The 22836-nt window shown below is 48.2% G+C and overlaps 1 non-coding gene across 1 annotated transcript; it reads right to left on the bottom strand.

Annotated features, from left to right (window-relative positions):
• Positions 1 to 8680: 8680 nt before the first annotated feature.
• On the bottom strand, positions 8681 to 8753 carry TRNAG-CCC (transfer RNA glycine (anticodon CCC)). Its single transcript has one exon. It is a non-coding gene; the product is annotated as a tRNA-Gly (tRNA).
• Between the last annotated feature and the right edge of the window lie 14083 nt (positions 8754 to 22836).

Here is a 22836-nt window from a genome sequence, read left to right as displayed (position 1 = left end):
TTCATCTTGTCCCTGGGCGTCCACAACACAGCGGGTAGAAGTATGCAATTAAACATCACCTCCTCTTATGTCCTCTTGTGGGTTTGCTACATTCATCTTCTCTCTACAGCCACACCAGGAAGGCAGGAACTGCGACAGAGGGTCTAGACCTCACATCGAGGGCCCTGGGTCTCAACCCAGGCTCACTGTCAGGAATGTTGTTCTTCTGAGCCTCAATTTCTTTGTCTGCAAAAGGCAGGTGGTGAGTAATTCCAGCCACACCTAGAGAGGAAGCCTGTCTAGGATCAGAGAAAGTACCCTAGGGACCTACATTTAGCATTAGGTATGTCTCCTTGGACAAATTCCTTCCCCTCTCGATTTCTACATCTGTAAAATGGGCATAATCATCCCCCTATGCAGGGACTGTCTCTGAGCTACATTTCCTTCATTTGTGAAGTGGGCACTGGGCAGTCAGTCCTCTTCCTGATTCATAGCAAAGCATGTCCCCACATCACAAACCAATCCATGTCCCACCACCTCCGACCCTGCTGGTCCAAGCCACTAACCTGCCCACCCATAGGGCGCTGGACTACAGTCCACTCTGCAGCCAGAGGGATCACCTTAAAAACAGTTAATACCCTCTAGAGGTTTCCCACCAAACTGGAATATAATGCAAACTGGAATATAGTTGCCCCCAGACCCTGCCAGCTGCCCCACCCCATCTCCTCCCACTGCCCCCCTCATTCACCAGCCTCATTCTGTTCCTGGAACCAGTCAGCTCTTCTTACCTCAGGGCTTTCGTTCAGCCTGTTCCCTATGCCTGAAATGCTTGCCCCTCAGCTCCTGGCACAGAGGGCTCCTCCAAGCTATTCAAATCTCAGATCAAAGGTCACCTCCCTTGGGACTTCCCTGGTGGTCTAGGGGTTAGGACTTCACCTTCCAGTGCAGGGGGTGCGGATTCGATCCCTCTTCGGGGAGCTGGGATCCCACATGCCTTATGGCCAAAAAACCAAGACATAAAACAGAAGCGATACTGTAACAAATTCAATAAAGACTTTAAAATTGATCCACACCACACACATACACACACAAAAAGTCACCTCTCTTGGGACAGGAGTGTCCACACGAGCAGAGCCTCCCCTGCACGGTCCCCATGCACCCCCTCTAGCCACTCTGTGCTATTTTCTCCATGGCATGTTTTCTCCATCAGACGTTCTCCCTTTCCTCGATTACTTTACCTGTTTGTGGCCTGCTTCTGCTCCAAAAACAGAAATGTCTTGGTCAGCAGGAGTGGGCTAGAATGTTCCAAGAACAGTGAGGATGAGGAGTGGAGTAGGACGGGAGAGGAGATTGGAGACAGCAGGAATGTAGGGGGAAAAGATACAGAGCAGAAGGCTGTGCAGGTTATTGTCAAGACTTTGGCTTTCCCTTTTATCAGTAGTAATACAGAGGGCCCTTGAACAACACGGGTTTGAACTGCACAGGTCTACTTATACGCAGAGATTTTTCAAAAATATGTACTGCAGTATCATCCTTGGTTGGTTGAATCCAAGGATACGAAACCTGGGATGTGGAGGGCCAGCTGTAAAGTTCTTAGCAGATTTTCAACTGCACCTGCGTTGGCGTCCTTAACCCCAAAGTTGTTCAAGGATCAGCTGTACTAGATTATTATTATCTACCCCAAACCCACCTCAAAGCCTAGAGAGGCAGGCATCTACTTTTTCATTCACTCTTTCAGGGAGGCCCCCAGCCCCAGCATCTTCCATGTTCCTCTTAGGCAGCCTCTGATTGCATCCCAGAAACTGGAGCCTTGATTTCTGTCTCCTGTTAGACTGGAAATGTGGGTGCATGGTGGACCTGGGCTCCCCCACCCCAGCCCCCAGACGGATCGCACCTTATCTGGCCATCTCTTCACCCAGAGTGGGGCCTGGTTCGCATCCGTGCACATGTGGCAGCACCCAGCATGGGACCTGGCACACAGTAGGTGTTCAGCAGGAGATTGGTGAAGGGACCTGACACTGGGGAGAATTCCTTTTGATGGGCTGCAAGACACCAGAGCCAGACCACCCCAGGGATACAAATCCCAGTATAATACTTGCTTGTGATCCTGGGCAAGTCACAATTTAAGTTTTCTTTACCCTTCGTCTGAGGGGCCTAGCACAGCCTGAGTACAGGGTCTTGCTAAGTGCACGTGTTCAATTGAATTCATCTAACAGGGTCCCAGTGTCCCCCTAGGGTAGTTCGGTGCAATAAGCCGGGGGTGGACCCGCTTCCCTGGGACCTATTCCACGGAGGTAGGGAAGGAAGGAGGAGGTTAGGGAGTCTTTTGTGGCCAATCACAGGAGTCTGGGCTGGAAGGGTCTTTAAGACTATCACCTTTCCTTAGCTGTAAAAAAGAAGGAAATCCTACCATTTGCAACAACATGGATGGACCTAGAGGGCATTACGCTAAGTGAAGTAAGTCAGACAAAGAAAGACAAGTACTGTTTGATCTCACTTATATGTGGGATCCAAAATAACCAAACTCATCGAAACAGAACAGAATTGGTTGCCAGGGATGGGGGCTGGGGCATGGGAAAATGGGTGAAGGGAGTCAAAATGTACAAACTTCCAGTTACAAGGTAAATAAGTGCTGGGGACATGATATACGGCAGGATGATTACAGCTAACAATACTGTATTGTCCATTTGAAAGCTGCTGAGAGTAGACCTTTAAGGGTCTCATGTAGCTATGTGAGGTGATGGATGTGAACAACACTTGTGGTAATCATTCACAATATATACGTGTATCAGGTCATTGAGCTGTACCCCTTCGACGAATGGAATCAATTATGTATACATATATATAATTGTATATTGATTATATCTGAATGAAACTGGGGAAATAAGACTACCGTCTTACAGAAATTGGGGGAACTAAGGCCCGAGGCTTTGGTGGCCTGGGTGAGCCCTGGTTCCCCAAGGCAGGGACAGCGGGGCACCCCGAGGCAGAGGAAGGAATGGCCGGCAGGAGCCACCTTCCAGCATCACATGATTGATGGGGGCCAGGAGGAGAAAGGGTGGCCGTGTCCCCCTCGTCTCTTTCTCCCAAGACTACCTTCAGCAGCCTGGGCAGCAGCGGAGTAGAAAGGCACCTCACCTTCATCCCAATTCAGATCAATTACAGAGAGATTTGTGCCTGTCTGATCTTGGGATTCCCAGGGCTGGGAGCTGGGCTGGGCTGAGGGGTCCCGTTCAGGGGGTCCTGGGCTGGGCTGGGCAAAGACAGAAGAAGCAGCTGGGGGACTTCCCTGGTGGCGCAGTGGTTAAGACTCCGCGCTCCCAATGCAGGGAGCCAGGGTTCCATCTCTGGTCAGGGAACTAGATCCCACATGCATGCTGCAACTAAGAGTTCGCATGCCACAACTGAGGAGCCCATGTGCCGCAACTAAGGAGCTGGTGAGTCACAACTAAGGAGCCTACCTGCCTCAACTAAGACCCAGCACAACCAAATAAATAAATTAATTAAAAAAAACAAAGAGTGCTGTCATAATTAAGAGGTACAAACTATATGTATAAAATCAACAAGCAACAAGGATATACTGTAGAGCACAGGGAATATAGCTAATATTAAAAAAAAAGAAGCAGCAGCAGCAGCCAGATATTGAAGCTGAGCTTCTCTGGCCCACCCCTACCCCCAACCATGGCTGTAGCACCTGGCCACATCACGGGTCCTCTCTGCCTCGGTTTGTCCCTCTGCACCACGAGGTAATTGGAGGGAGACATCCATCCCAGCAGGTCGCTGACCCTCCTCCTGAGAGAAGATGGAGACCCCAAGGGGGATGCAGGACACCACCGAGGCTGCCACAGGAACAAGAGCCACCTGCCAACTCTCCAGGGAGTGCATCCTAGAGGAAGAAGTCACTCAGGAACGCTGCCTGGGGGCCCTGAATTCCACAGAAAAGCCCGAGGAATCGCCTTGGCTGAGTCAGTAGGAAAGGGCGGGCCAGCGGACCTGCCAGCTCTGAGTCACTGGGGCCCCACCGGCTTGCGTGCCTTCCTCTGCCGCCTGCCAGGACCAAATGCAGGATCCTGCAGACCCAGGTTCAAATTCCAGCCCGGCCATTTCAGTGAGGACGTGACCCTGGCAGTGGAGACAATAAAGGTTGTGTGTCATTAAATGAACGGCTTTATGTAATGTGCTTGGCACAAAGTTGGCACTCAATAACAATCATAGCAAGCAGTTTTGAGCACTTATTGTATATGGGACATATTATGTACAAAGTTTCCAAAATTAGCTGCTTAAAATCTTAACAAAGAGCTAGACATGTGGAGACACGTGGGAGACGTTGGTGCTGTGCTGAGCAGGGAGCGGGGCAGTCTGCCCCTCTGTGTGACCCTCCTCCCCCCCCCCCCCGCCCCCCTCCAGGCCTGCCTGCCAGCACAGCTCCCTGCAGTCTCTGTGCAGCCCTGTCTGTGCCTGGGCCAACACTTTAGGTGAAGTTGCTCACAGGCGTAAGAAGAGGGCGTCCTCTGCCCAGGACCATCAAACACTAAAGCTGAGGAAGAGGCAAGAGAGGGAAGGGCAGTTCAGGCAGAAGGAACAGCCAGTGCAAAGAACCAGGGGCAGGAAATCTCACGTTCTGTTCCCAAAGGGCCCCTCGTTCCCCTCACCTGCTGGGACTTGCACAATTCCCAGCCATCGGTGCTGCTCCCCCATGACTCAGACCCCACCCCAGGGGAGGAGGTGAGGTATGGGGGCGGTCCTGCCCCAAAGGCTGGTGAATAATTTCCCCCCCCCCCCCCCCCCGCTGGCATTCAGCGTTCACAGACAGATCTCAGGCCCGTGCAGGGCACTGAACTCATCCGTCTCACGCAAGGCTAGCCTGGGGGCAGGGCCTGTTAACTATCCCAGGCCAGGTGAGGAAGCTGAGGCTCAGATAAGGCTACCGGCAGAGCTTCCTGTCCCAACGGGAACCTGTTAATTTCAACATGCACTTGGAAGAATGAGCAACCTTAGTGTGGACAAGAAAACGAGGTTTAAATCCTACTCTGTCTCTCACTTGTTACTGGACTTTGGGCAGCTGGAACCTCCTTTCTTGGAGGTTTTCCACCACCCATGCCGTGGGAGTGGCCTGATGAAATGAACCTGCAGCATGGCACCGGCTCTGGAGCCAGATTACCTGCATTTAAACCTCTCTTGGTGCCTCAGTCTCCTTATCTGTAAAATGGGGAGAATAGTACCCATTGGATAGGACTGTTCTGAGGATAAAGTAAGTTAATATACGCAAAGCGCCCTGCACATAGTAGGCTCTCAGTATAGTGATGGCTGTTGCCATCCATGAAGGCTCTACCTGCTGGGAAGATCCTGCCCACCTCCCACCTCCTCCACCTCCACAGGCATCCTGCCCCAAGTGCCGGCACACTTGGATCCCACAGAAGCCACTGCACTGGCCCCACGTCTGGCTGGAAGGCTTTTCCCTTCCCTTTTCTTGTAACTGGCTCCTCCACATCCTTTGATTCTGGCTCGCACGTCCCTTGCTCAGAGAGTTTCCTTTGTCCTCTCTGCGGAAAGGAGGTCTTCCACCCCATGTGTGCTCTCATGAAAATCTGTCAACTCTTTGATGTATTTGTCTACTTCCATCCTCTATGGGATGTAAGGCCCTGAGGGCAAGGGTGGCATCCACCTCCTTCATTGCTGAATCCCTAGAGCCTAACTCTGTGCCTGGTACTCAAGATATGGGCAGAATGAATGAATGATCTATATTAGGTTTCAATGCATCTTACACCCTGAGGAAGCTCCCAGAGCTCTGAGAGGTTAGGACCGCGGGGCCTGGGGCAATAATAATAATTGCCAACATTTCTGAGTGCTTGTTGTCTGCCGAGCCATTCTGAGTGCTTTCTATACATTAATCCCTTTAATCCTCACGACATACCTGAGAAGTAGCCATGATTACTACTTATTTCATGGATGAGGACACTGAGGCTCCAGTTAAGTACCTTGCATCTAGCTGGCAAGTGGGAGCTCTGGAATTTGAACCCAGGCACAGTAGGGTCCTGGAGTCAGCTTGTTTTGTTTTCCTTTTTAATAGACTTAATTTTGTAGAGCAGTTTTAAGTTCACAGCAAAATTGAGCAGAAAGTACAGACATTTCCCATATACCCTCTGCCCCTGCACAGGCATGGCCTCCCTCATTATCGCCGTCCCCCACCATTAGCTTGCTTATAAACACTGCCCAACACTGCAAACAGGAAGGCTTCCTGGAGGAGGCAGGGCAGAAGCTGGATCTGGAAGAAGGGAGCAAATTCCTACACCACAGACAGGAGAGCTGGTTCGTGCAGTAGGGAACTGAGTGTACTCAGAAGTGACTGGTTGAATGGCAGAGAGATGGCCTGGAGAAAACCCTGGGGGATAAAGTTACCAGCTGTTCCAGTTACCTGTTGGTGCATATCAATCCACCCTAAAACCCAGCATACAATGATAGCCACCATTAATGCAGCTCATGAATCTGCACTTGGGTGGGATGTCTCTGCTCACATGGCATCAGTGGGGATCAAAGGGCAGCTAGAGGCTGGACAGCTGGGTCTCCTCGGGCACCTTACTCTATCTTTTAGCGGTCTCACTGCGTGGTCTCTAAGCATCACGGCCTCAGGGCAGCCAGCTTCCAACACAGCACGTCCAAAGAGAGCCAGAGAAATCCATCGCCCTTTATGACCTGGCCTTGGAAGTCAGCCAGTGTCACTCCTGTCACACTCTATTGGTCAAAGCAGTCACAGGCTCTCCCAGGTTGGGGGTGGCAGTGGGGACATGGACTGTACCTCCTGTGTGGGGTGATTAATACTGTGCTAGACATTTTTGAAAATGTATCCTGTCACAGCAGGTGACTGAGGCTGGAGCAAGGTGTCAACCAAGAAGCCGGCTCTGCCTATGCCTGGCAAACTCAGTCTCCAAGTCCTGGGTCGAGTGACCGTATGCCTCAAATCCTTTTTTTTTTTTTTAATGAAAGAACTTAGTACTTTTCTTTCTTTCTCTCTTTCTCTCTTTCTTTCTTTCTTTCTTTCTTTCTTTGGCTGTGTCAGGTCTTAGTTGAAGCACACAGGATGTTTTGTTGTGGCACAAGGGCTTCTCTCTAGTTGTGGCACACAGGCTCCTGAGCTCGCAGGCTCAGTAGTTGTGACACATGGGTTTAGTTGCCTTGCAGCATGTAGGATCTTAGTTCCCCAACCACGGATCAAACCCGCGTTCCCTGCATTGCAAGGCAGATTCTTAACAACTGAACCACTAGGGAAGTCCCCCAAACCTTTTTTTTAAAGTTTTTAAAAATGTTTATTTAGGTATAAAACACAATAAGGTGCACAGATCTTAAGTGGGAGCTCAATAGCTTTTGACCGACGTCTACACCCCGGTGACCACCACCCAGATCAAGACCCTGACCATTTCCAGCGCCCAGTCAAGACCTCCCCCAGAGGCAACTACTCATCTGTCCTCTGTCGCCACAGCTCAGTTTCACCTATTTTTGTTCTTCATAGAAATGAAATCATCCAGCGTGTGCTCCTTTGTCTCTGGAGTCTTTCATTCACCACATCCATGAGGTTCTCCCACGTAGGCACGTATATTTGTAGACTGTGGTGTATTTATAGATTATCCAGTCTCGTTACCGAATAGCATTCTGTTTTGTGAATATACTATTTAATGGACATCTGGGTAGTTCCTGTTTGGGGGCTGTTACAAATACTCTGCTATGGGAATTCCCTAGTGGTCCAGTGGTTAGGACTCCACGCTTCCACTCCAGAGGGTACGGGTTCAATCCCCAGTCAGGGAAACAAGATCCCGTCTGCCGTGCAGCACAGCCACACACACACACACACACACACAAATACTGCTGCTATGAATATTCACGTGCACGTCTAATAAATATGTTTACTCATCTCTGTTGGATTCACACCCAAGAGTCAGCTTGCTTGGTCATGGGATCAGCATATGCTCAGTAGACCTGCCAAGCAGCTTTGCCATGTGCTTGACCGTTTTCCACTCCCACCGGTGGTGTGTGAGCAACCCGCACACTCACAAACCCTCGAGGTGGGCAGTTCCATTTTCCTCAGTCTATTGAAGGTGAAGTGGAAACCAGTTTTCTGAATGAAATCTCACTACGAGCCATTGTTCCTAAGACAGATCAAAGGCGAGACAAAGTGAAAGCAGACACTATGTACAAGGGGGCGCCCGCAGAAGCATCCTGCTATTGTTTTAGTTGGTTTTGCTTTATTTTCTCGGTTTATATTTTTATGGAGGTGATTACATATTGTTAAATTAAAAAACATAAAGCCTATATGAGCCCTTCCTGCTGGATGGCAAGCAGCTAAGAGGTGACTCTAAATGAAGGAACTCAGAAATGCAGGCGCGGAGGCGAGCATGGAATCCACTTGGGTAGAGAATTAAAACTAAAAGAGTGGAGAAGTTATGGTGAAAAAACAGAATTTAAATACTATAAACTCCAAGAAAGCAAAAAAGCATATGAACAATCATAACTGGGAAGTGGGTAGGAGGGGAAGTGGCAGAAAATGTAAAAGAGCGAATTCATCTTTTATTTCAAAGAACTGATACATGATGATTAAAATCAAACACCTTTTTTAAAGATCTATTTTTATTACTTATTTATTTATTTTGGCCGTGCCAGATCTTCATTGTGGCATGCGGACTCTTAGTTGCAGCACGCAGGGATCTAGTTCCCTGGCCAGGGATCGAACCCGGGCCCACTGCATTGGGAGCACAGAGTCTTACCCACTGGACCACCAGGGAAGTCCCACAAACATGTAGTTTTTAAAAGAATTACTCCGAATATTCCAAGTGAAAAATAAGATTGTCAGACTAGATAAAAATAACAAACCCAACTCTACGCTACTTACAAGAGATATGATTTAAATATATGGGGACTTCCCTGGTGGCACAGTGGTTAAGAATCCGCCTGCCAATGCAGGGGTCACACGTTCGATCCCTGACCTAGGAAGATCCCACATGCCGCGGAGCAACTGAGCCTGTGTGCCCCAACTACTGAGCCTGCGCTCCAGAGCCCGAGAGCCACAACTACTGAGCCCAGGAGCCCTAGAGCCATGCTCTGCAGCAAGAGAAGCTGCTGGACTGAGAAGCCCGAGCACCACAACAAAGAGTATCCCCTACTTGCCACAACTAGAGAAAGCCCGCGCACAGCAATGAAGACCCAATGCAGCCAAAAATTGATAAATAAATGATAAATAAAATTTTAAAATAAATAAAAATATAAGAACACAGAAAGGTTGAAAACAAAAGTGTAGAAAGAGATATACCGCACAAACAATAACCAACAAAATTTGCTGTAGCCGTCCCAGTGTTACAGAGTAGACTTGAAGATAAGAAGCAGTACTAGAAATAAAGGGCACATTTCAATCAGGAAGATATCATAATCTCAAATTTGTATGTACCCAATAGCAGTGGTTCAAAATACAAACAAAACAATGGAACTAATAGGAGAAAGAGACACATGTGTGGTCATGGTAGGAGATTTTCACATACACCTCTCAACAATTTTTGTGAATTTAGCAAAGCTACTACAAATGGGGTCAGTATACAAAATCAACTATATTTTTTTCCACTGGCCACAAATATAAAACATTTTAAAACTGACACTATTAAACTCCTAGAAGATAATATAAGAGAAAATTTAGATGACCTTGAGTTTGGTGATGACTTTTTGATACCACACCAAAGGCATGAGCCACGAAAGAAATCATTGATAAGTTGGACTTCATTTAAATTGAAAACTTGTAAAAGACACTGTCAAAAGAATGAGAAGACAAGCCATGGACTGCAAGAAAATATTCCAAAAGACATATCTGATAAAGAACCGTTATTCAAAATATACAAAACTCTTAAATCTCAACAATAAGAGAACAAACAACCTGACTAAAAAAGGAGCAAAGTATCTGAACAGATACCTCCAAAAAAGATGTCCAGATGGCAAATAAGCATATGAAAAGATGCTCAATATTATGTGTCAGTAGGGAATTACAAAATGAAACAACAATGAAATGTTACTACGCACCTATTAAAATGGCCAAAATCCAAAACACTGACATCACCAAATGCTGGTGAGGATGTGGAGCAACAGGAACTCTCATTCATTGCTGGTGGGAATGCAAAAGGGCACAGCCACTTTGGGAGACAGTTTGGCAGTTTCTTATAAATTTAACATACTCTTATTACCATATGATTCAGGAATTGCTCACTTCTTAATATTTACCCAAATGAGTTGAAGACTTAAGTCCACAGAAACACCTGCACATGGATTTTTTTTAAATTTTATTTATTTATTTATTTATCTATCTATCTATCTATCTATCTATCGGCTGCATTGGGTCTTCATTGTGGCACCTGGGCTTTCTCTAGTTGTGGCAAGTGGAGGCTACTCTCCATTGTGGTATGTGGGCTCCTCATTGCAGTGGCTTCTTGTTGTGGAGCTCTAGGTGCACGGGCTTCAGTAGTTGCAACACATGGGCTCAATGGTTGTGGCCCACGGGCTCTAGAGCACAGGCTCAATAGTTGTGGCGCACAGGCTTAGTTGCTCCATGGCATGTGGGATCTTCCTGGAGCAGGGATCGAACGTGTGACCCCTGCATTGGCAGGCGGATTCTTAACCACTGCGCCACCTAGGAAGTCCCACATGGATGTTTACAGCAGCTTTATTCATAACTGACAAAATTTGGAAGCAACCAAGAAGTCCTTCAGTAGCTGAACAGATAAATAAACTGCAGTTACATCCAGACAATGGAATATCATTCAGTGCCAAGAAGAAATGAGCTCTCAAGCCATGAAAAGACATGGAGGAAACTTAAATGCACAGTACTAAGCGAAAGAAGCCCATCTGAAGAGACTACATACTGTGTGAGTCCAACTACATGACATTCTAGAAAAGGCAAAACTATGGAGATAGCAAAATGTTCAGTGTTTGGTGGGGAAGGAGGGATGACTACATGGAGCACAGAGGATTTCTAGGGCACTATATTGGTGGATGTATGTCATTATACATTTGTCAAAACCCAGAAAATGTATAACACCAAGAGTGAACTCTTGGACTTCCCTGGTGGCACAGTGATTAAGAATCCGAATGCAGGGGACATGGGTTTGATCCCTGGGCTGGGAAGATTCCACATGCCACAGAGCAGGTAAGCCCAAGTGCCACAGCTACTGAATCCCGTGCACCTAGAGCCCTTGCTCTGCAACAAGAGATGGCACAGCAATGAGAAGCCCACACACCACAACAAATAGTAGCCCCCACTTGCCACAACTAGAGAGAGCCTTCGCACAGCAATGAAGACCCAACACAGCCAATAAATAAATAAATAAATAAAGTTTGAAAGAATAATAATAAAATAAGAAATAAAAAGACATAGAGAAAAGTAACAGAATAAACAAACAAAAAACAAGAGTGAACTCTCATGTAAACTATGGACTCTGGGAGTGACAATGTGTCAAGGTAGTTTCATTGATTAAACACTGGGGTGTTGATAGTGGGGGAAGCTATGCATGTGAAGGCAGGGGATAGATGAGAATTCTCAGTGCTTTTTTTTTTTTGGCTGCACCAGGTCTTAGTTGCGGCACGTTGGATCTTTTAGTTGCAGCATGTGGGCTTCCTAGTTGCGGTATGTGGGCTTCTTAGTTGCGGCATGCATATGGGATCTAGTTCCCTGACCAGAGATCAAACCTGGACTCCCTTCATTGGGAGCTCAGAGTCTTACCCACTGGACCACCAGGGAAGTCCCCTCTCAGTACTTTCCACTCAATTTTGCTGTAAACCTAAAATTGCAGGAAAAAAATAAAACCTATTTTTAAAAAATGAAGCCATCTATAGGAGCATCAAAAATATCAACTTCTGGGGCTTCCTAGGTGGTGCAGTGGTTAAGAATCTGTCTGCCAATGCAGGGGACACGTACGTGCCACGGAGCAACTAAGCCCATGTGCCACAACTATTGAGCCCATGTGCCGCAACTACTGAAGCCCATGTGCCTAGAGCCCGTGCTCCGCAACAAGAGAGGCCACAGCAATAAGAAGCCCACGCACCGCAACAAAGAGTAACCCCCTCTTGCTGCAACTAGAGAAAGCCTGTGTGCAGCAACGAAGACCCAACACAGCCAATAAATTCATTCATTCATTCATTCATTCATTTTAAAAAAATCTTTAAAAGAAAAAAGAAAAAAAATTAATTTCCTAGGAAGAAATCAAACAAGAGGTGTGCAAGACCTCTACACTGAAAATTACAAAATATTATTGTGTGTTAATCATTAGGGGAATGAAATAAAGACGACAGTGAGGTCCCATTTCACACCCAGTAGGCTGGCTATAATTAAAAGACAAACGAGAACAAGTGTTGGCCAGGATGTGGAGAAATTAGAACCCTCTCACATTGCTGGTAGGAATGTAAAATGGTGCAGCTGCTTTGGAAACCAGCTTAGCAATTCCTCAAAATGTTAAATATAGAGGTACCCTATGACCCAGCAACTTCACTCCTAGGTATAAAATAGCCAAGAGAACTGAAAATATATGCCCACACAAAAATGTACATATGAGGTTCACAGCAGCATTGTTCATAATAGCCCCAAAGTGGAAACAGTCCAAATGTCCATCAACTGATGGGTGGTGAGCAAACAATGTATAGCCAGACAATGGAATATTATGCAGCCATAAAAAGAAAGAAGGTATTGATACATGTTCCAACATAGATGAACCTTGAAAACATGATGTCGAAATTACCATATGACCCAGCAATTCTACTACTGGGCATATACCCAGAGAACACCATAATTCAAAAAGACACATGCACCCCAATGTTCATTGCAGCACTATTTACAATAGCCAGGTCATGGAAGCAACCTAAATGCCCATCAACAGATGAATGGATAAAGAAGATGTGGTACATGTATACAATGGAATATCACTCAGCTGTAAAAAGGAACAAAACTGGGACATTTGTAGAGATATGGATGGACCTAGAGACTGTCATACAGAGTGAAGTAACTCAGAAAGAGAAAACAAATATTGTATATTAACCTATATATGCGGAATATAGAAAAATGGTAGAGATCAACTAGTTTGCAAGGCAGAAATAGAGACACGGATGTAGAGAACAAACATATGGACACCAAGTGCGGAAAGGTGCAGGGGGTGGGCTTGGGGTAGGATGAATTGGGAAATTGGGATTGCCATATATACATTACTAATAAGAAAAAAAATCAAATTGTACACTTTAAATGCATGCAGTTTATTGTATGTCAATTATATCTCAATAAAAGTTCTTAAAAAATTATGTAATAACCTATACAGGAAAAGAATCTGAAAAAAGAATATATCAATATATATGTATGTATAACTGAATGGCTATGCTGTACACCTGAAACTTACATGATATTGTAAATCTACGATACTTCAATAAACATTTTTTTAAAAAGGAAAATAAATATATGCAGTTTTTTGTATGTCAATTATATCTCAATAAAAGTTCTTAAATAAAAAACAAAAACAAAAAAACATGATGTTGAGTGAAAGAGGCTAAACACAAAAGGCCACATGTTTTGTGATTCCCTTCACATTAAAAGTCAAGAATCGCCACATCCATAGAGACGGAAGATAACTAGTGGTTGCCAAGGGCTGGGGGGAGGAACGCATGGGGAATGACTGGTAATGGATACGCAGATTCTTTGAGAAGTGATCAAAAATATTCTGGCATTAGACAGTGGTGATGATCGTACACCTTAGTAAATATACTAAAGAAAAAAAGAACCCACTAAATCATCCACTTTATTTATTTATATTGTTTTTGGCCATGCTGCATGGCTTGTGGGATCCTAGTTCCGCAACAAGGGATCGAACCCGGGCCCTCAGCAGTGAAAGTGCAGAGTCCCAACCACTGGATCACCCGGGAATTCCCTGTACACTTTATTTAGGACTGTTTTTTTGTTTGGGGGGGGTGGTTTTGGCCACACCACATGACATGTGGGATCTTAGTGCCCTGACCAGGGATCGAACCTGTGCCCCCTGCAGTGGGAGTTCAGAGTCTTAACCATTGGACCACAAGGGAGCTCCCCCCGTACACTTTAAATGAGTGAATTTTATGGTACGTGAACTATGTCTCAATTTTTTAATTTTTTAATAACATTATGTGAAATTAAATAAGATCTAAATAAACTGAGGGTTGTATCATTTTCGTGGAATAGCAGCCTCAATATTATAAACATATCAATTCTTCTCAAATTACTCCACAGATTCAATGCAATCCCAATTCAAAATTCCAGAAGTTTTTCCCCTGAAATTAACAAGCTGACTCTAAAATACATAGAGATGCAACGGAAAAGCCATTTATATAAAATATACAAATAAAGAACAAAACCAGAGAACTTACTGTACCAGACATCAAGAACTATTGTAAGAACAGGAATTTAAACAGTGTGGTTTTGGTATAAGAATAGACAAACAGACTACTGGCCCAGAAACAAACCCACACATACGACACATGTGACACCGCAGTGCAGTGGGAGAAGGATGATCTTTTCAGTAAATGGTTCTGGGTCAACTGGATAGAATATTGTGGGGAAAATGCATCTTGACCCCTATAATAGCTTCCTGTGGCTGCTGTAAAAAAAATTACCACAAACTTGTGGCTTAAAACCATAGAAGTATATACCTCCACAGTTCTGGAGGTCAGAAGCCCAGAGTTAGTATAACTGGGCCAGAATCAAGGTGTTAGCAGAGCCAATCTCCCTCTGGAGGCTCCAGGGGAAAATCTGTTGCTTGCCTCTTCCAGTCTCTGGAGCTGCCAACATTCCTTGGTTTATGGCTTCATCCATCCAATCATAAGGCCAGCAACTTCAAATCTCTCTATCTCTGTCTGCTCCATCCTCATAAGGGCTTCCGTGTGTGTGTGTGTGTGTGTGTGTGTGTGTGTGTGTGTGTGTGTGTGTGTGTGTGTGAAATCTCCCTCTGCCTTTCTCTTACAAGGATGCACGTGGTTGTATTTAGGTCCCAACTAGATAACCCAGGATGATCTTTCTATCTCAGGACCTTTAGCTTACTCTGCAAACTCTTTGTCATATAAGGTAACAGTTCCAGGAATTAGGAGGTGTGCATCTTTGGGAGCCCATTATTCAGCCTAACATAACCCCTACCTCACACCATAAACAGAAATAAATTCCAGACCTAAATGTGAAAGAGTAAAATAATAAAGACTTAGAACATCTTTGTGACCTTGAAACAGGCAATGTTTTCTTAAACAATAAACAAAGGAGCTAATCATTTTTAATGGACTATATTAAAATTAAGAACTCTCTTCAATTAAAAAAATGCATTTCGAAGGGTTAAAAGACAACCGACAAAGTGGGAAAGGATATTTGTAATGCATGTATACAGCAAAAAACTGCTGTTTGAAATATACATTGAACTCCTACAAGTCAATACAAAAAATACCCAACATAAAAAGACATCCCAATAGAAAAATAGGCAAAAGACTTGAACAGACCAGAGTGGATACCCAAATGGCCAATAAACACATGAAAAGGGACTTCCCTGTGGTGGCACACTGGTTAAGAATCTGCCTGCCAATGCAGGGGACACAGGTTAAAACCCTGGTCAGGGAAAAACCCACATGCCTCGGAGCAACTAAGCCCATGTGCCACAACTACTGAGCCCACACGCTGCAACTACTGAAGCTCATGCCCCGCAACTAGAGAAAGCCTGCGCCCAGCAAGGAAGACCCAATGCAGCCAAAAATAAATAAATAAAATAATAAATAAATCTTAAAAAAAAATACATGAAAAGGTGTCCAACTTCATTAGTAATCAGGGAAATGCAAATTAAAACCACAATGCAATAGCACTATACACCTACCAGAAAGGCTAACATGAAAAAGGCAGACGATATCAAAGATGAGTGAGGATACGCAGTAATCAAACGTCAATTGTTACCATCACGTTGGAAAACTTTTTGGCAACTTCTGTGAAAACAGAACATATACAGACCTCTGACCCAGCAATTCTGCCTCTAGGTATAGATCCAACATGTTCACCAAGAAACACATACCACACTGGAATATTCATAGCAACACTATTTGTAATGGGCAAAACCTGGAAACTATCCAAATGGCCATGAATAGTAGAACGGATAAAATAAAATGCGGTATCAGCACACAGTGGAGCATTACACAGCATGCAGATAAATAATGAGCAAGCGCAGGCAACAACAAGGCTGGACCCCACAAAACAGAATGTTGAGAGAAAGGAGCTGCAGACAAAAGAGGACATGTTGCCATTTACACAGAGAACAAAAACATCAAATCTCAGAGGTCAGGACAGTGGTTCCCTTTGCGGGGAATTGGAAGGAGGCACAGAGGGGGCTCCTGGGGGAGCTGGTTGTCAACCCAACCAGCTTTATCTGGGTGCTGGCTACATGTTGTGTTCACCCAGTATACACTTACCATATAGATATAGTTACACATATATGTTATATTTCAATAGAAAATTGTACTCCCCAAAGTAAATTATATGTAATCATACGGATTAAATGCAAAAATGTCATTAAGTGACAAAAGCAAATGCAGAATGTATATTGCATGCCATCGTATTTTTTAAATGGGGGTGTGTGAATGTACATGCATGAGTGTGTATGTGTATGTATGTATATATATACAGATATATGTATACGCAGGGATCATTCTTGGAAGAATGTGGAAGAAACTACCCTCAGCTTATTTCCTTTCAGAAGGGAACTGGAAGCCCGCATAAAGTTTCTACCCAGTAAGTATATTTTTTAAACTATTTGAAAATATTTAGAGAAAAAAATAAACACCTAATTTTTTTTTTTAAAGCCATATGTTTGCAAAGTATGGAGAAGCGGCGAGGTCCACAGGCTATCTCAGCGAAAGCCGAGTTCTGGGTTCCTCGGGTTTCTCGGCAAGAGGCCATCCGGGGTTGGGGCGGGGAGAGAGGGCTGATGTGCGTCCCCATCCCTCTGACAGCTGGGGAAATGTACACCCGGAAAAAGCCCCGCAGCCGCCGGGGTCGACAGGTCCCGCCCCAGCCCGGTGCACGCGTCTAGTTTTCGCAGTGCGGCTTTGGAGTCAGACGGCAGTGGAAGTTGTGTGACCTTGGCGAGTCACGGGCTCTCTGGGCCGGGGTTTCCTGGTCTGGAGGATGGCGGTGACAACCCCCACTTCACATTGAGGCCAGAAGAACCGATGCGGAGCGCAGGAGCTGGCGGACAGCCGGAGCTGTGTAAGTGGCCGGGTCGCGCCCCTTGCCCGCAGGGCGGGGCTCAGGCTGGAGCCTCTGACCGCACTGCTCCCAAACGAACACAAGGTGGCGCTCACCCCCCACGGGTCCAGCCAGGTCCCCGCCTCTGAGGGCGTTGGCTACCGGAAGGAGGGAGAGGGGGCAGGCAGCTACGTCTGCACTCGTGTCCATACACTTCTGGGCCCTGGGGGTGGAAGGGTGAACTGCGAGGCGCCCTCCCTGCTGCAGGAGGCAGGACTGGAGGGACTGGGAGCCCCGAAGGAGGGGAAAGGGGAAAGACACTCCAGCCGGGATGGAGCACAGGGGCTAGAGCTTAGGATCTTGTAGTGCCTTGGATGGTAATCTCCCCCACCCCCTCCCCCCCCAAAAGATAGATGCACCTGGAACCTGTGGATGTGACTTTGTTTGGAAAAAGAGTCCTTGCAGCTGTAATTAAGGTAAAGGTCTTGAGATGAGATTATCCTGGATTATGCAGGTGGGCTCCCAATCCCATGACAAGCGTACTTATGAGAAAAGACACTGACATAGAGAAGGCCATGTGGAAACAGAAGCAGAGATTAGAGTCTTGCAGCCACAAGTGAGGAACACCTGGAGCCGCCAGAAGCTGAAAGGCGCGAGGAAGGATTCTCCCCTAGAGCCTTGTGAAGGAGCACAGCCTTGCCCACACTACAGTGAGAGCATAAATGTCTGTTGTTTTAAAGCAGAGTGCCTTAAGGCACACAGTTTGCGGTCACTGATTTCAGCAGCCACAGGAAACGAAGCAGTGTTTATATTCTCTTCCTCATGCTCAGCCTGCTGACCTCCCCCCAACCCCCAATAGCCTACAGATGCCACCCAAGGCCCCCCAACTCCTGACCCCACTATTTCCTCCCCAAACGCACTGCTTTCACACCTCTACACTTCTGCTTTTGGTGCCCTCTGTCTGGGCAGCCCTTCCCTCATGGGTCCCCTGGACAACTCCTATACACCCTTCAAGGCCCTCCTTAAATGCCCTCTCCTAAGTTTATTAGCATATTCGGAACTAGTGGCTCCCAGCGCACCTGGACGACCCCATTGCCCTCAGCCCACTGTATCATCTCTTCACTCACTGTCATCACTGTCAGTTCAGCTGTGTGTCCCCCCACTGGTCCTCATCCCCAGGCTTCTCCGTCCCCACAGCTACCGTGCTAGTTGAGGCCTCCCCATGTTTCACCAAGACCTTTGTGCCACCTCCTCACTGGTCTCCCTGCCCCAGTCTGGCCCTCCAGCCCATCACCACTCTGCAGCCTTGGTGCTCAAATCTGCCATGTCAGTCCTCTGCTCAAAAGCCTTCCATAGCTCCCTACTGCCCTAAGGAGAGTGTCCAAAGGGAATGACAATACTTAAAACGCCCCTTCCCACCTCTCACCCCACCCCACCGATGTCCATCACACCCATGTGCTGCACACCCCTGGGCCTTTGCATAGACCGTGTCCTTCACCTGAAAGCCCTCTCCCCATCTGCCAGGCACATTCTGACCCGTGTGCTGACCACACACCAGGGGCTGTTCTAAATGCTTTACATGAGTTAAGCCTTTGAATTCTCATAACAACCCCAGGAGAAAGGCTCCATCGCTGTGCCCAGTTTACAGGTGGGGAAACTGAGGCCCAAATGGGAGCAGTAGAAGGATCTGATCCCAGCCCACACTGTCATTCCCCCTGGTAGGGGCCTCAGAACTGCTGAAACCTCCCTGACCCATGCCACAACCACCCAACCCCTCATTAAGGAGAACCCCTTAATGGCTGTCTCCCTGTGGATTCTGAATTTTGTAAACCCGCCCCTCACTGCTGTGCAGGAATTAGCTGGTCACACAGTAATCTCCCCACCAGGAAGCTTCTGGATAACTTCACTTTACTTCTCTAGGTCCATGGTAACGGGCACAGTGTAAGGGCTTCAATAAACTAGAATGGATGAGTCAATGAGTGAATGGTTTCCAGGGATGTCAGGTCCTGGGGATTTCTCACCCTCCTCAAAGAAAAGAATACATTATGCAAATTATCTGGGGCCAGACCTTTTTCCCTTCTCCCTCCTCCTAGCCCCTCCTGCCCTCCCCCCCCACCCCAGTCCGCCCCACCCCTGGTTTCTGGGAGGGCACTGGGCTCTCCAGCAAATGCCCCAGGCTCTCTAGTGGTGCGTTTCCTGATTACTGATGAAACCAGGGCTTAAAGCTGGTGAATCACGGGCCGCTGCCAGCCAGGGCATGTTGGGGTGCCAGGTGGGAAGGGAGAAGCCAGGCTCCCCATCAACCTCTCTTCCCATCACTGTATGGCCTCCCCAGCCTTTGGAGTCCTGGCGACACTAGCTGGAAAAGGACTAGCCCTGGACGCAGGTGACTCGAGCAACTCCTAGACGGTCCCCACTCCTCCTACACCCCCTCACCTCCGCCACTCCCAGGTCCCAAAGAACCCACAGCCCCAACGGTTCACAAACCCCCTTCCCGTCCTTGGTCTGGCGACTTACTGATGACACCCTGGGAGGGGATACGTCCCCATTAAAGGTAGGGAAACCAACTCAGGGAGAAGGAACTACCGGAGATCACCCAGAGCAGGGCGCAGGAAGTTGAATCCCAGTTTTCTGGCTCCCAAGGGGGCTTCAAGCAGGACCGGCCATTTCTTGATTCAGGGGTCACACCCTTAGAGGACAAAGGAGCAGAAAGTATGGATTCCCAGCTCCAACCCTGAGACACCTGGAGGAATCTTATCAAACATCGCAGGGACTTGGGGAAGGTGGGGAAACTACAACCCAAAGGTGAAGGGCTCATGTCCAGGTTCAAGTCCCAAGTTGACTCCTAACAAGTCACAGAGTTCCTGCACCCTTGGACAAGTGTCTTAGCTTCCATCGGCCTCAGTTTCCCCATCAGTAAAGTGGGAGCAACTCTGAGTACCTGAAGTCACAGGATTGCTGTGGGGACTGTATGAGTTCACACAGAAAGGCCTTAGAACGGGCGAGGCATACTCAATAAACAGTAAAATTTTTTAAAGGATATTTGGAAGGAATTGTTTTCCCGAGGAGGAATAATTTGAAGCGAATCCTTGTCATCAGAGAGGAATGTTCCCCACACCTGCCTGGTGGAAGGATCAGGCCTGGGGCCTCCTTACAAATCCCGAGGCCTGTCGCACCCCAGACCTGCCATGTCAGAGACTGGGGGTAGGAAGCTGGTGTTTTTAGCAAGAGCCCTAGGGGGTTGCTTGAGTCAAGCAAGCTTGGGAATTCCAGGGTCTGAGTATCACATCTTTTTTTTGTAGACTCTTCTGGTAAAACACCTTCCACCCACCTGTCAGCATGTCCTTGGGGGAAAACCAACTTCCTCTTCTTCCCAATTAGTAATAATAATTAGCTGATATTAAAGGCTCACTAGTGCCAGGTACTTGGCTAAATTTATTCCATCTGCCAACAGCCCTCTGAAGCAGGTCCTCTCTTTGGCCCCATTTTATAACGGTGGAAACTGAGGCCAGGGAAGTCAATAATTTGCCCAAGGTCACAGAGCTGGAACTCAGCAGAGCCAGGACTGTCTTCACCGCACAGTATGGCCTGTGCAAGCAGCCCTAGCGCCTTGGGGAAGTGCCTAGAAGCTCCAACCCAGAGCAGGTCTCTCAGGAGCCGGAAAGCCTGCGGTCTTTTCTGGGCAGCTTCACAGATCTAGAGGCCAGAGTCCCTGTCCCAGGCCCTGGGCCCTTATCCTCACCAGGTCCACACCGCCACACTGAATCCTGATCTCAGTGGTTCTCCTGCCTGACTGCCCTCTACTTCCTGGCCTGGGGCAAAAGAGGGCACTCCAGAGCTGTGGAAAGCCCAGGCTTTGAGGCCCTGAGGAATGAGCTCATCCTCCACCCCACCTATAACCTCCCCTGGCTCCCTCATCTGCACCTTTTTCTAGGCCCATCATGTCATTAGCATGTCTCTGGAGATCCCATGCCTTTGATCAAGCTGCTTCTCAGGCCATGAGCGTCCTTCCTAATTTCAGGCTTCTGTGTTGGGAGGGTGTCCTCCTTCAGGAAGCCTTCCCTGACTGCCTCCTCTGGGTTAATGAGCTCCCTAGTGCCCCCAGCTGCCCTGGAGGGGATGACTGCTTTAAGCAGTGATGATGTTGTATCTTAAAGGTCTCCCCCCAGGTACTCAGAGCTAGAGGGTGCGATGTCAGAGGAGAGGAGACAGAGGACGGGTGTCACTGACCTCCTTCTGGGTTAGACAGGGGAAGAGAAAAAGGGCAGGTCTCCCTCTGCCCGGCCTCTTCCGCTGGCCATGACCCTCAGGCCCTCAATCAGTATCTCCTGTTGGGCAACCATAGGCTGGATTGGCCGGGGCTGCCTGGAGGTGAGGAGGGCAGGGCCGTTTGCTTCCCTCAGGCACCTTTGGCCAGCCCCACCCCCCACCCTAGCTCCTGGGGCTTTGAACAGGGAGGGATACTTCTTGAAGGTGTGAAGTGACATCTTGGTCTCTGTTTTCTCGGGCTGGTCCCAAGCCTCCTGGCAGCTCTTCCCCACCCTCCCAGCATGGAGGCCTCAGGGGGAAAATGCAGTGGGTGCCAGATGAGGCCGATGGAGTTACTGGCCCCTCGTCCCCACCCAGAGATGGGGGACTGAAGCCACCAGAGCCTGGTCAAACCAGAGCTGAAGCCTTGTGACACCACTGGGGCAGGATGGGATCTGACCTCCTCCTTCCCGGCTCCCTCAGGCCCTCCATCATCAAAGCAGGGGAAGGCTCTGGGTTTGGGGGAGGAGAACGGGGCGGGGCGGGGCGGGCGGCCAGACGTGGGGCGGGGGCGGGGACGGGGACGGGCCCTGGAACCAGGGATGCTTCCTGTGGACACTCGACTCCCACATTCCTGGCCATTCCGAAGACTCAGTCCTACTCCCTTCTCGCCCTTCCCAGCATGGGGGGAGGGCCGTGCCAGGGTCTGAGTTGGCTGCTTGCGGACCCCTCCAGGGAGGGACTGAGGTCCAGACTAGAGAGGCTGCCCAGGAGGCCTGTCCAAGGCACCACCCTGGGGGTCCTTCTGATTCTCATAAACAGGAAGTCCCCCCCTCCCTGTCGACAGGCCCCTGTGCCTGCAGACGCTGGACTCTGGAGGCCCAGCGGCCCTTGACCTCTCCGGCTGCTTCCTGTTACCCGGGCCAGGGGAGAGAGAGGCGGACAGAAGTGGCCTGAGATGGGAGAGAGGCCTGAAGGAGTGTGAGAGCAGTGGAGAAAAGCGCTCAGAGGCTGAAAGGAAGGAGGCCAGAACAAGCCTGGCACACAGTAGGCGCTCAATAAGTCATCCGGCCTGAGGTCGGGGAAGGAGGAGAGGGGCTGCTCTGGGGAGAGCAGCGCCGTTGGGATAAGGTGAGGCTGGAGGTTCTCACCCCGCAGGCACTGAGGCCTAGCACGTAATAGGTGTTCAGTCAATATTTGAGACGGATGTTTAGGATAGGCAGGGAGGGAGTGTCCTTGGGAGACCAGCACTGCTGAGGGGCAGGGAAAAGGGGGCTCCCCTGGCCTGGCTGCTCCCCGTGGGTGGACAGCCCCATAGAACCAGCATCCCATTGTCCCTGCCTGGCCGTCACCCCGCCCCACGG

Source organism: Hippopotamus amphibius, chromosome 7 (assembly GCF_030028045.1).
Source record: "Hippopotamus amphibius kiboko isolate mHipAmp2 chromosome 7, mHipAmp2.hap2, whole genome shotgun sequence".
In the NCBI taxonomy this organism is placed as follows: domain Eukaryota; kingdom Metazoa; phylum Chordata; class Mammalia; order Artiodactyla; family Hippopotamidae; genus Hippopotamus; species Hippopotamus amphibius.
The sequence above is the reverse complement of the archived record's forward strand: the minus strand, read 5'-3'. Positions and strand labels throughout refer to the sequence as shown.